We start from the raw sequence: 15,739 nt of genomic DNA, 5'->3' as shown, positions 1-15,739 counted from the left end.
TTTAACAACAAACTTTGATAATCAAGCCTCTAAGCTTGAAGATCATCACATGCATGTTGGTTTTTGGGTGAAATACTACCTCCAACATCATAAAGATTGTGGTTATGAACTTATGGTTCATAATCCATCCATAGAATGGTGTAGAATAAGAAGATATGTAAGAAAAGTTGAGATTTTGAAGGAATAATGAAGTAGAAATCAAGTTTACCATCAAGAACACCACAAGATGATGAAGATTTAGAGTTCATGAAGTGTTCTTGGACTCATTTTTTGGAATAAAATTCGTGGTTGAAGGAGAGTGGAAGAGAGAATAGAGAGAAAATGAAGTGGAGGTGTTGGAAAAATGAAAGAGAATGAGGGATATGGAGTGTAAGGTTTGTGTAAATGTTTTAGGAAGGCAAATATTGAAGGATGAGAGAGGGTGGCCGACTTTTGAGGGTATAATGCCCTACCTCTCTTTTAAGTTTGTACAAATTTCAATTATTTTATAAAACTTTCAAACTTTTTATAAAATATACACCCTAACCAAGATTTTGTTCATGAAACCTTGATTTTTGACTTATAAATTATGGGTAATTGTTAATGACTTAAATTTTTTTTGTTCCTTGAGTATATTTTCCTGAATTTAGTCATTTTCAATTGAAATTATGAGGTTCATAACAAATTTTATGGAGTCTTAGGTGTTAAAGTTTATAAATTTGAGATTTTATGGCTTTTAGGGTTTTTGAGAGTTTGTAAATCTTTGGATATCAAAATAAATAGAATCTTTGAGACTTCAAATTATCTTATGTTACTGTAACTCTTATATAGTTATAAATTATGTTTGTAACTTATTTTATCGATTTATTGGCATTCTATGTAGTGGTTTCGACTTATACCACTACCGATTCCTACAATAATGTTATTCGCTAGTGAGTCTCTAATCGAAATCTAACACTAGTATACTTACTCCTACAATAGAATTATGCCAATATTGTGTTAAAATTTAATATTGATAAGTTACAAACATTTTTCTGAAATGGTGAAATTTTATAACTCGTGTGATTAAGACAATTTTAGATATTAATTTCCAGATTTTTTTAATATTAATTGAGGGTATTTCAACACATTTAAAGGTGTTTTAAGCTCCTAAAAAGCCAAAGTATTATCAAATAGTTTCCGAAAATTCTCAAACTTTGCATTTTCATTATAAACACAGTAGAGGTCTTCCAGAAAATGTTCCTTGAATTTTTGACATGATTAACTGTTTTTCCCAATTTTTAAGCCTTCATAACAATATAAATTCGTGAAAAATAGTATCCAGATGATAAAAGTTCCCAAACTTTTTATAATACTTCCATTGAACATACTTAAGCTCGGAAAAAAATAAAAATGGATTTCTAATCTGTTTAACCAAATTTTCTGATTTTTGTACATTTATTATAATAAAAACGGAAATAAATAGAAAACACTTTCGAAAATTGCCCAAACTTTTTGTATTACTGTTATTAAACATTTTTAAGCTAGGAAAAATATAAAAATGGATTTCTAAACTGTTTAACCGAATTTTATTATTTTTATGCATTTATTCTAATAAAAATTGAGATAAATAGAAAACAGTTTCCAAATTTCCCAAACTTTTTGAAACACTGTTACTATACATATAGAAGCTTTCAAAATTATAAAAGATATTTTTCAATTAGTGTTGCTATTTTTCTTTGTTTTATCCTCTTAAATAATCATTAATTGGAGAATAATTATTAAATAGTTAAAGTAAATTACCAAAATTTTTGTAAAGTTCATTTATAGTGTACATAATCTGGGAAAAATACCAAAGGTGGTTTTAATCTACTAGAATCCGATTTTTTGGATTTAAGTGTGTTTAATCTTAGAAAATAGATGAAAAATAGCATACTTAATAGAAAAACCATCCAAATTTTTATTTAAAGTTCTAATATATTATAAGGTCTTCTGGTAAATGTTCATGAATTTTGGTTGAGTATAAATGTTTTTCCCGTTATTAGTCCATTATAAATACAAAAATCGGTGAAAAATAGGAATGCATTATGAAAAATTCTGAAAATATTTTTCTGAGTACTCCACATTAGGTAGGATCTGCAAAAAATCATATATAGCATTTTCACATAATTAAATATGTTTTATGATTTATTTGTATTAAAAAAATTCAAAACCATACCAAACAGTAACACAAATCGATGAAACTCGCTGAAATGTTATCATGTACCTTAGGGTCGTCTACGAAATTACCTAGGATTTATAGACCTCATAAAGTATTTTATATGAATTATTGCCCTATTTTCTTGAAATAATTATAATAATTCGAGAAAAATGAATTATTTTCTGAAAATTTGTAGAGCATCTCATTTTGTTGGTGGAATTCTGGGAAAAATCGGATTTGATCAGAAAAGAAGTTTTAGATATTTATTTGGGAATAAATCCTTTATGAATCTATTTGAAAGCTTTTAACAACAAACTTTGATAATCAAGCCTCTAAGCTTGAAGATCATCACATGCATTTTGGTTTTTGGGTGAAATACTACCTCCAACATCATAAAGATTGTGGTTATGAACTTATGGTTCATAATCCATCCATAGAATGGTGTAGAATAAGAAGATATGTAAGAAAAGTTGAGATTTTGAAGGAATAATGAAGTAGAAATCAAGTTTACCATCAAGAACACCACAAGATGATGAAGATTTAGAGTTCATGAAGTGTTCTTGGACTCATTTTTTGGAATAAAATTCGTGGTTGAAGGAGAGTGGAAGAGAGAATAGAGAGAAAATGAAGTGGAGGTGTTGGAAAAATGAAAGAGAATGAGGGATATGGAGTGTAAGGTTTGTGTAAATGTTTTAGGAAGGCAAATATTGAAGGATGAGAGAGGGTGGCCGACTTTTGAGGGTATAATGCCCTACCTCTCTTTTAAGTTTGTAAAAATTTCAATTATTTTATAAAACTTTCAAACTTTTTATAAAATATACACCCTAACCAAGATTTTGTTCATGAAACCTTGATTTTTGACTTATAAATTATGGGTAATTGTTAATGACTTAAATTTTTTTTGTTCCTTGAGTATATTTTCCTGAATTTAGTCATTTTCAATTGAAATTATGAGGTTCATAACAAATTTTATGGAGTCTTAGGTGTTAAAGTTTATAAATTTGAGATTTTATGGCTTTTAGGGTTTTTGAGAGTTTGTAAATCTTTGGATATCAAAATAAATAGAATCTTTGAGACTTCAAATTATCTTATGTTACTGTAACTCTTATATAGTTATAAATTATGTTTGTAACTTATTTTATCGGTTTATTGGCATTCTATGTAGTGGTTTCGACTTATACCACTACCGATTCCTACAATAATGTTATTCGCTAGTGAGTCTCTAATCGAAATCTAACACTAGTATACTTACTACTACAATAGAATTATGTCAATATTGTGTTAAAATTTAATATTGATAAGTTACAAACATTTTTCTGAAATGGTGAAATTTTATAACTCGTGTGATTAAGACAATTTTAGATATTAATTTCCAGATTTTTTTAATATTAATTGAGGGTATTTCAACACATTTAAAGGTGTTTTAAGCTCCTAAAAAGCCAAAGTATTATCAAATAGTTTTCGAAAATTCTCAAACTTTGCATTTTCATTCTAAACACAGTAGAGGTCTTCCAGAAAATTTTCCTTGAATTTTTGACATGATTAACTGTTTTTCCTAATTTTTAAGCCTTCATAACAATATAAATTCGTGAAAAATAGTATCCAGATGATAAAAGTTCCCAAACTTTTTATAATACTTCCATTGAACATACTTAAGCTCGAAAAAAAATAAAAATGGATTTCTAAACTGTTTAACCAAATTTTCTGATTTTTGTACATTTATCATAATAAAAATGGAAATAAATAGAAAACACTTTCGAAAATTGCCCAAACTTTTTGTATTACTGTTATTAAACATTTTTAAGCTAGAAAAAATATAAAAATGGATTTCTAAACTGCTTAACCGAATTTTATTATTTTTATGCATTTATTCTAACAAAAATTGAGATAAATAGAAAACAGTTTCCAAATTTCCCAAACTTTTTGTAACACTGTTACTATACATATAGAAGCTTTCAAAATTATAAAAGATATTTTTCAATTAGTGTTGCTATTTTTCTTTGTTTTATCCTCTTAAATAATCATTAATTGGAGAATAATTATTAAATAGTTAAAGTAAATTACCAAAATTTTTGTAAAGTTCATTTATAGTGTACATAATCTGGGAAAAGTACCAAAGGTGGTTTTAATCTACTAGAATCCGATTTTGTGGATTTAAGTGTGTTTAATCTTAGAAAATAGATGAAAAATAGCATACTTAATAGAAAAACCATCCAAATTTTTATTTAAAGTTCTAATATATTATAAGGTCTTCTGGTAAATGTTCATGAATTTTGGTTGAGTATAAATGTTTTTCCCGTTATTAGTCCATTATAAATACAAAAATCGGTGAAAAATAGGAATGCATTATGAAAAATTCTGAAAATATTTTTCTGAGTACTCCACATTAGGTAGGATCTGCAAAAAATCATATATAGCATTTTCACATAATTAAATATGTTTTATGATTTATTTGTATTAAAAAAATTCAAAACCATACCAAACAGTAACAAAAATCGATGAAACTCGCTGGAATGTTATCATGTACCTTAGGGTCGTCTACGAAATTACCTAGGATTTATAGACCTCATAAAGTATTTTATATGAATTATTGCCCTATTTTCTTGAAATAATTATAATAATTCGAGAAAAATGAATTATTTTCTGAAAATTTGTAGAGCATCTCATTTTGTTGGTGGAATTCTGGGAAAAATCGGATTTGATCAGAAAAGAAGTTTTAGATATTTATTTGGGAATAAATCCTTTATGAACCTATTTGAAAGCTTTTAACAACAAACTTTGATAATCAAGCCTCTAAGCTTGAAGATCATCACATGCATGTTGGTTTTTGGGTGAAATACTACCTCCAACATCATAAAGATTGTGGTTATGAACTTATGGTTCATAATCCATCCATAGAATGGTGTAGAAGAAGAAGATATGTAAGAAAAGTTGAGATTTTGAAGGAATAATGAAGTAGAAATCAAGTTTACCATCAAGAACACCACAAGATGATGAAGATTTAGAGTTCATGAAGTGTTCTTGGACTCATTTTTTGGAATAAAATTCGTGGTTGAAGGAGAGTGGAAGAGAGAATAGAGAGAAAATGAAGTGGAGGTGTTGGAAAAATGAAAGAGAATGAGGGATATGGAGTGTAAGGTTTGTGTAAATGTTTTAGGAAGGCAAATATTGAAGGATGAGAGAGGGTGGCCGACTTTTGAGGGTATAATGCCCTACCTCTCTTTTAAGTTTGTACAAATTTCAATTATTTTATAAAACTTTCAAACTTTTTATAAAATATACACCCTAACCAAGATTTTGTTCGTGAAACCTTGATTTTTGACTTATAAATTATGGGTAATTGTTAATGACTTAAATTTTTTTTGTTCCTTGAGTATATTTTCCTGAATTTAGTCATTTTCAATTGAAATTATGAGGTTCATAACAAATTTTATGGAGTCTTAGGTGTTAAAGTTTATAAATTTGAGATTTTATGGCTTTTAGGGTTTTTGAGAGTTTGTAAATCTTTGGATATCAAAATAAATAGAATCTTTGAGACTTCAAATTATCTTATGTTACTGTAACTCTTATATAGTTATAAATTATGTTTGTAACTTATTTTATCGGTTTATTGGCATTCTATGTAGTGGTTTCGACTTATACCACTACCGATTCCTACAATAATGTTATTCGCTAGTGAGTCTCTAATCGAAATCTAAAACTAGTATACTTACTACTACAATAGAATTATGCCAATATTGTGTTAAAATTTAATATTGATAAGTTACAAACATTTTTCTGAAATGGTGAAATTTTATAACTCGTGTGATTAAGACAATTTTAGATATTAATTTCCAGATTTTTTTAATATTAATTGAGGGTATTTCAACACATTTAAAGGTGTTTTAAGCTCCTAAAAAGCCAAAGTATTATCAAATAGTTTTCGAAAATTCTCAAACTTTGCATTTTCATTCTAAACACAGTAGAGGTCTTCCAGAAAATTTTCCTTGAATTTTTGACATGATTAACTGTTTTTCCTAATTTTTAAGCCTTCATAACAATATAAATTCGTGAAAAATAGTATCCAGATGATAAAAGTTCCCAAACTTTTTATAATACTTCCATTGAACATACTTAAGCTCGAAAAAAAATAAAAATGGATTTCTAAACTGTTTAACCAAATTTTCTGATTTTTGTACATTTATCATAATAAAAATGGAAATAAATAGAAAACACTTTCGAAAATTGCCCAAACTTTTTGTATTACTGTTATTAAACATTTTTAAGCTAGAAAAAATATAAAAATGGATTTCTAAACTGCTTAACCGAATTTTATTATTTTTATGCATTTATTCTAACAAAAATTGAGATAAATAGAAAACAGTTTCCAAATTTCCCAAACTTTTTGTAACACTGTTACTATACATATAGAAGCTTTCAAAATTATAAAAGATATTTTTCAATTAGTGTTGCTATTTTTCTTTGTTTTATCCTCTTAAATAATCATTAATTGGAGAATAATTATTAAATAGTTAAAGTAAATTACCAAAATTTTTGTAAAGTTCATTTATAGTGTACATAATCTGGGAAAAGTACCAAAGGTGGTTTTAATCTACTAGAATCCGATTTTGTGGATTTAAGTGTGTTTAATCTTAGAAAATAGATGAAAAATAGCATACTTAATAGAAAAACCATCCAAATTTTTATTTAAAGTTCTAATATATTATAAGGTCTTCTGGTAAATGTTCATGAATTTTGGTTGAGTATAAATGTTTTTCCCGTTATTAGTCCATTATAAATACAAAAATCGGTGAAAAATAGGAATGCATTATGAAAAATTCTGAAAATATTTTTCTGAGTACTCCACATTAGGTAGGATCTGCAAAAAATCATATATAGCATTTTCACATAATTAAATATGTTTTATGATTTATTTGTATTAAAAAAATTCAAAACCATACAAAACAGTAACAAAAATCGATGAAACTCGCTGGAATGTTATCATGTACCTTAGGGTCGTCTACGAAATTATCCTTGGTTTATAGACCTCATAAAGTATTTTATATGAATTATTGCCCTATTTTCTTGAAATAATTATAATAATTCGAGAAAAATGAATTATTTTCTGAAAATTTGTAGAGCATCTCATTTTGTTGGTGGAATTCTGGGAAAAATCGGATTTGATCAGAAAAGAAGTTTTAGATATTTATTTGGGAATAAATCCTTTATGAACCTATTTGAAAGCTTTTAACAACAAACTTTGATAATCAAGCCTCTAAGCTTGAAGATCATCACATGCATGTTGGTTTTTGGGTGAAATACTACCTCCAACATCATAAAGATTGTGGTTATGAACTTATGGTTCATAATCCATCCATAGAATGGTGTAGAAGAAGAAGATATGTAAGAAAAGTTGAGATTTTGAAGGAATAATGAAGTAGAAATCAAGTTTACCATCAAGAACACCACAAGATGATGAAGATTTAGAGTTCATGAAGTGTTCTTGGACTCATTTTTTGGAATAAAATTCGTGGTTGAAGGAGAGTGGAAGAGAGAATAGAGAGAAAATGAAGTGGAGGTGTTGGAAAAATGAAAGAGAATGAGGGATATGGAGTGTAAGGTTTGTGTAAATGTTTTAGGAAGGCAAATATTGAAGGATGAGAGAGGGTGGCCGACTTTTGAGGGTATAATGCCCTACCTCTCTTTTAAGTTTGTACAAATTTCAATTATTTTATAAAACTTTCAAACTTTTTATAAAATATACACCCTAACCAAGATTTTGTTCGTGAAACCTTGATTTTTGACTTATAAATTATGGGTAATTGTTAATGACTTAAATTTTTTTTGTTCCTTGAGTATATTTTCCTGAATTTAGTCATTTTCAATTGAAATTATGAGGTTCATAACAAATTTTATGGAGTCTTAGGTGTTAAAGTTTATAAATTTGAGATTTTATGGCTTTTAGGGTTTTTGAGAGTTTGTAAATCTTTGGATATCAAAATGAATAGAATCTTTGAGACTTCAAATTATCTTATGTTACTGTAACTCGTATATAGTTATAAATTATGTTTGTAACTTATTTTATCGGTTTATTGGCATTCTATGTAGTGGTTTTGACTTATACCACTACCGATTCCTACAATAATGTTATTCGTCAGTGAGTCTCTAATCGAAATCTAACACTAGTATACTTACTACTACAATAGAATTATGCCAATATTGTGTTAAAATTTAATATAGATAAGTTACAAACATTTTTCTGAAATGGTGAAATTTTATAACTCGTGTGATTAAGACAATTTTAGATATTAATTTCCAGATTTTTTTAAAATTAATTGAGGGTATTTCAACACATTTAAAGGTGTTTTAAGCTCCTAAAAAGCCAAAGTATTATCAAATAGTTTTCGAAAATTCTCAAACTTTGCATTTTCATTTTAAACACAGTAGAGGTCTTCCAGAAAATTTTCCTTGAATTTTTGACATGATTAACTGTTTTTTCCAATTTTTACGCCTTCATAACAATATAAATTCGTGAAAAATAGTATCCAGATGATAAAAGTTCCCAAACTTTTTATAATACTTCCATTGAACATACTTAAGCTCGGAAAAAAATAAAAATGGATTTCTAAACTGTTTAACCAAATTTTCTGATTTTTGTACATTTATTATAATAAAAACGGAAATAAATAGAAAACACTTTCGAAAATTGCCCAAACTTTTTGTATTATTGTTATTAAACATTTTTAAGCTAGGAAAAATATAAAAATGAATTTCTAAACTGTTTAACCGAATTTTATTATTTTTATGCATTTATTCTAATAAAAAATGAGATAAATAGAAAACAGTTTCCAAATTTCCCAAACTTTTTGTAACACTGTTACTATACATATAGAAGCTTTCAAAATTATAAAAGATATTTTTCAATTAGTGTTGCTATTTTTCTTTGTTTTATCCTCTTAAATAATCATTAATTGGAGAATAATTATTAAATAGTTAAAGTAAATTACCAAAATTTTTGTAAAGTTTATTTATAGTGTACATAATCTGCGAAAAATACCAAAGGTGGTTTTAATCTACTAGAATCCGATTTTGTGGATTTAAGTGTGTTTAATCTTAGAAAATAGATGAAAAATAGCATACTTAATAGAAAAACCATCCAAATTTTTATTTAAAGTTCTAATATATTATAAGGTCTTCTGGTAAATATTCATGAATTTTGGTTGAGTATAAATGTTTTTCCCATTATTAGTCCATTATAAATACAAAAATCGGTGAAAAATAGGAATGCATTATGAAAAATTCTGAAAATATTTTTCTGAGTACTCCACATTAGGTAGGATCTGCAAAAAATCATATATAGCATTTTCACATAATTAAATATGTTTTATGATTTATTTGTATTATAAAAATTCAAAACCATACCAAACAGTAACAAAAATCGATGAAACTCGCTGGAATGTTATCATGTACCTTAGGGTCGTCTACGAAATTACCTAGGATTTATAGACCTCATAAAGTATTTTATATGAATTATTGCCCTATTTTCTTGCAATAATTATAATAATTCGAGAAAAATGAATTATTTTCTGAAAATTTGTAGAGCATCTCATTTTGTTGGTGGAATTCTGGGAAAAATCGGATTTGATCAGAAAAGAAGTTTTAGATATTTATTTGGGAATAAATCCTTTATGAACCTATTTGAAAGCTTTTAACAACAAACTTTGATAATCAAGCCTCTAAGCTTGAAGATCATCACATGCATGTTGGTTTTTGGGTGAAATACTACCTCCAACATCATAAAGATTGTGGTTATGAACTTATGGTTCATAATCCAATCATAGAATGGTGTAGAAGAAGAAGATATGTAAGAAAAGTTGAGATTTTGAAGGAATAATGAAGTAGAAATCAAGTTTACCATCAAGAACACCACAAGATGATGAAGATTTAGAGTTCATGAAGTGTTCTTGGACTCATTTTTTGGAATAAAATTCGTGGTTGAAGGAGAGTGGAAGAGAGAATAGAGAGAAAATGAAGTGGAGGTGTTGGAAAAATGAAAGAGAATGAGGGATATGGAGTGTAAGGTTTGTGTAAATGTTTTAGGAAGGCAAATATTGAAGGATGAGAGAGGGTGGCCGACTTTTGAGGGTATAATGCCCTACCTCTCTTTTAAGTTTGTACAAATTTCAATTATTTTATAAAACTTTCAAACTTTTTATAAAATATACACCCTAACCAAGATTTTGTTCGTGAAACCTTGATTTTTGACTTATAAATTATGGGTAATTGTTAATGACTTAAATTTTTTTTGTTCCTTGAGTATATTTTCCTGAATTTAGTCATTTTCAATTGAAATTATGAGGTTCATAACAAATTTTATGGAGTCTTAGGTGTTAAAGTTTATAAATTTGAGATTTTATGGCTTTTAGGGTTTTTGAGAGTTTGTAAATCTTTGGATATCAAAATAAATAGAATCTTTGAGACTTCAAATTATCTTATGTTACTGTAACTCTTATATAGTTATAAATTATGTTTCTAACTTATTTTATCGGTTTATTGGCATTCTATGTAGTGGTTTCGACTTATACCACTACCGATTCCTACAATAATGTTATTCGCTAGTGAGTCTCTAATCGAAATCTAACACTAGTATACTTACTACTACAATAGAATTATGCCAATATTGTGTTAAAATTTAATATTGATAAGTTACAAACATTTTTCTGAAATGGTGAAATTTTATAACTCGTGTGATTAAGACAATTTTAGATATTAATTTCCAGATTTTTTTAATATTAATTGAGGGTATTTCAACACATTTAAAGGTGTTTTAAGCTCCTAAAAAGCCAAAGTATTATCAAATAGTTTCCGAAAACTCTCAAACTTTGCATTTTCATTCTAAACACAGTAGAGGTCTTCCAGAAAATTTTCCTTGAATTTTTGACATGATTAACTGTTTTTCCCAATTTTTAAGCCTTCATAACAATATAAATTCGTGAAAAATAGTATCCAGATGATAAAAGTTCCCAAACTTTTTATAATACTTCCATTGAACATACTTAAGCTCGGAAAAAAATAAAAATGGATTTCTAAACTGTTTAACCAAATTTTCTGATTTTTGTACATTTATTATAATAAAAATGGAAATAAATAGAAAACACTTTTGAAAATTGCCCAAACGTTTTGTATTACTGTTATTAAACATTTTTAAGCTAGGAAAAATATAAAAATGGATTTCTAAACTGTTTAACCGAATTTTATTATTTTTATGCATTTATTCTAATAAAAAATGAGATAAATAGAAAACAGTTTCCAAATTTCCCAAACTTTTTGTAACACTGTTACTATACATATAGAAGCTTTCAAAATTATAAAAGATATTTTTCAATTAGTGTTGCTATTTTTCTTTGTTTTATCCTCTTAAATAATCATTAATTGGAGAATAATTATTAAATAGTTAAAGTAAATTACCAAAATTTTTGTAAAGTTCATTTATAGTGTACATAATCTGGGAAAAATACCAAAGGTGGTTTTAATCTACTAGAATCCGATTTTGTGGATTTAAGTGTGTTTAATCTTAGAAAATAGATGAAAAATAGCATACTTAATAGAAAAACCATCCAAATTTTTATTTAAAGTTCTAATATATTATAAGGTCTTCTGGTAAATATTCATGAATTTTGGTTGAGTATAAATGTTTTTCCCATTATTAGTCCATTATAAATACAAAAATCGGTGAAAAATAGGAATGCATTATGAAAAATTCTGAAAATATTTTTCTGAGTACTCCACATTAGGTAGGATCTGCAAAAAATCATATATAGCATTTTCACATAATTAAATATGTTTTATGATTTATTTGTATTATAAAAATTCAAAACCATACCAAACAGTAACAAAAATCGATGAAACTCGCTGAAATGTTATCATGTACCTTAGGGTCGTCTACGAAATTACCTAGGATTTATAGACCTCATAAAGTATTTTATATGAATTATTGCCCTGTTTTCTTGCAATAATTATAATAATTCGAGAAAAATGAATTATTTTCTGAAAATTTGTAGAGCATCTCATTTTGTTGGTGGAATTCTGGGAAAAATCGGATTTGATCAGAAAAGAAGTTTTAGATATTTATTTGGGAATAAATCCTTTATGAACAACAAACTTTGATAATCAAGCCTCTAAGCTTGAAGATCATCACATGCATGTTGGTTTTTGGGTGAAATACTACCTCCAACATCATAAAGATTGTGGTTATGAACTTATGGTTCATAATCCATCCATAGAATGGTGTAGAAGAAGAAGATATGTAAGAAAAGTTGAGATTTTGAAGGAATAATGAAGTAGAAATCATGTTTACCATCAAGAACACCACAAGATGATGAAGATTTAGAGTTCATGAAGTGTTCTTGGACTCATTTTTTGGAATAAAATTCGTGGTTGAAGGAGAGTGGAAGAGAGAATAGAGAGAAAATGAAGTGGAGGTGTTGGAAAAATGAAAGAGAATGAGGGATATGGAGTGTAAGGTTTGTGTAAATGTTTTAGGAAGGCAAATATTGAAGGATGAGAGATGGTGGCCGACTTTTGAGGGTATAATGCCCTACCTCTCTTTTAAGTTTGTAAAAATTTCAATTATTTTATAAAACTATCAAACTTTTTATAAAATATACACCCTAACCAAGATTTTGTTCATGAAACCTTGATTTTTGACTTATAAATTATGGGTAATTGTTAATGACTTAAATTTTTTTTGTTCCTTGAGTATATTTTCCTGAATTTAGTCATTTTCAATTGAAATTATGAGGTTCATAACAAATTTTATGGAGTCTTAGGTGTTAAAGTTTATAAATTTGAGATTTTATGGCTTTTAGGGTTTTTGAGAGTTTGTAAATCTTTGGATATCAAAATAAATAGAATCTTTGAGACTTCAAATTATCTTATGTTACTGTAACTCTTATATAGTTATAAATTATGTTTGTAACTTATTTTATCGGTTTATTGGCATTCTATGTAGTGGTTTTGACTTATACCACTACCGATTCCTACAATAATGTTATTCGCTAGTGAGTCTCTAATCGAAATCTAACACTAGTATACTTACTACTACAATAGAATTATGCCAATATTGTGTTAAAATTTAATATAGATAAGTTACAAACATTTTTCTGAAATGGTGAAATTTTATAACTCGTGTGATTAAGACAATTTTAGATATTAATTTCCAGATTTTTTTAATATTAATTGAGGGTATTTCAACACATTTAAAGGTGTTTTAAGCTCCTAAAAAGCCAAAGTATTATCAAATAGTTTTCGAAAATTCTCAAACTTTGCATTTTCATTCTAAACATAGTAGAGGTCTTCCAGAAAATTTTCCTTGAATTTTTGACATGATTAACTGTTTTTTCCAATTTTTAAGCCTTCATAACAATATAAATTCGTGAAAAATAGTATCCAGATGATAAAAGTTCCCAAACTTTTTATAATACTTCCATTGAACATACTTAAGCTCGGAAAAAAATAAAAATGGATTTCTAAACTGTTTAACCAAATTTTCTGATTTTTGTACATTTATTATAATAAAAACGGAAATAAATAGAAAACACTTTCGAAAATTGCCCAAACTTTTTGTATTATTGTTATTAAACATTTTTAAGCTAGGAAAAATATAAAAATGAATTTCTAAACTGTTTAACCGAATTTTATTATTTTTATGCATTTATTCTAATAAAAAATGAGATAAATAGAAAACAGTTTCCAAATTTCCCAAACTTTTTGTAACACTGTTACTATACATATAGAAGCTTTCAAAATTATAAAAGATATTTTTCAATTAGTGTTGCTATTTTTCTTTGTTTTATCCTCTTAAATAATCATTAATTGGAGAATAATTATTAAATAGTTAAAGTAAATTACCAAAATTTTTGTAAAGTTCATTTATAGTGTACATAATCTGGGAAAAATACCAAAGGTGGTTTTAATCTACTAGAATCCGATTTTGTGGATTTAAGTGTGTTTAATCTTAGAAAATAGATGAAAAATAGCATACTTAATAGAAAAACCATCCAAATTTTTATTTAAAGTTCTAATATATTATAAGGTCTTCTGGTACATATTCATGAATTTTGGTTGAGTATAAATGTTTTTCCCATTATTAGTCCATTATAAATACAAAAATCGGTGAAAAATAGGAATGCATTATGAAAAATTCTGAAAATATTTTTCTGAGTACTCCACATTAGGTAGGATCTTCAAAAAATCATATATAGCATTTTCACATAATTAAATATGTTTTATGATTTATTTGTATTATAAAAATTCAAAACCATACCAAACAGTAACAAAAATCGATGAAACTCGCTGAAATGTTATCATGTACCTTAGGGTCGTCTACGAAATTACCTAGGATTTATAGACCTCATAAAGTATTTTATATGAATTATTGCCCTATTTTCTTGCAATAATTATAATAATTCGAGAAAAATGAATTATTTTCTGAAAATTTGTAGAGCATCTCATTTTGTTGGTGGAATTCTGGGAAAAATCGGATTTGATCAGAAAAGAAGTTTTAGATATTTATTTGGGAATAAATCCTTTATGAACCTATTTGAAAGCTTTTAACAACAAACTTTGATAATCAAGCCTCTAAGCTTGAAGATCATCACATGCATGTTGGTTTTTGGGTGAAATACTACCTCCAACATCATAAAGATTGTGGTTATGAACTTATGGTTCATAATCCATCCATAGAATGGTGTAGAAGAAGAAGATATGTAAGAAAAGTTGAGATTTTGAAGGAATAATGAAGTAGAAATCAAGTTTACCATCAAGAACACCACAAGATGATGAAGATTTAGAGTTCATGAAGTGTTCTTGGACTCATTTTTTGGAATAAAATTCATGGTTGAAGGAGAGTGGAAGAGAGAATAGAGAGAAAATGAAGTGGAGGTGTTGGAAAAATGAAAGAGAATGAGGGATATAGAGTGTAAGGTTTGTGTAAATGTTTTAGGAAGGCAAATATTGAAGGATGAGAGAGGGTGGCCGACTTTTGAGGGTATAATGCCCTACCTCTCTTTTAAGTTTGTAAAAATTTCAATTATTTTATAAAACTTTCAAACTTTTTATAAAATATACACCCTAACCAAGATTTTGTTCATGAAACCTTGATTTTTGACTTATAAATTATGGGTAATTGTTAATGACTTAAATTTTTTTTGTTCCTTGAGTATATTTTCCTGAATTTAGTCATTTTCAATTGAAATTATGAGGTTCATAACAAATTTTATGGAATCTTATGTGTTAAAGTTTATAAATTCGAGATTTTATGGCTTTTAGGGTTTTTGAGAGTTTGTAAATCTTTGGATATCAAAATAAATAGAATCTTTGAGACTTCAAATTATCTTATGTTACTGTAACTCTTATATAGTTATAAATTATGTTTGTAACTTATTTTATCGGTTTATTGGCATTCTATGTAGTGGTTTCGACTTATACCACTACCGATTCCTACAATAATGTTATTCGCTAGTGAGTCTCTAATCGAAATCTAACACTAGTATACTTACTACTACAATACAATTATGCCAATATTGTGTTAAAATTTAATAT

The sequence above is a fragment of the Lactuca sativa genome, chromosome 7 (genome assembly GCF_002870075.4).
Source record: "Lactuca sativa cultivar Salinas chromosome 7, Lsat_Salinas_v11, whole genome shotgun sequence".
NCBI lineage: Eukaryota > Viridiplantae > Streptophyta > Magnoliopsida > Asterales > Asteraceae > Lactuca > Lactuca sativa.
Note: the sequence above shows the minus strand (reverse complement) of the source record.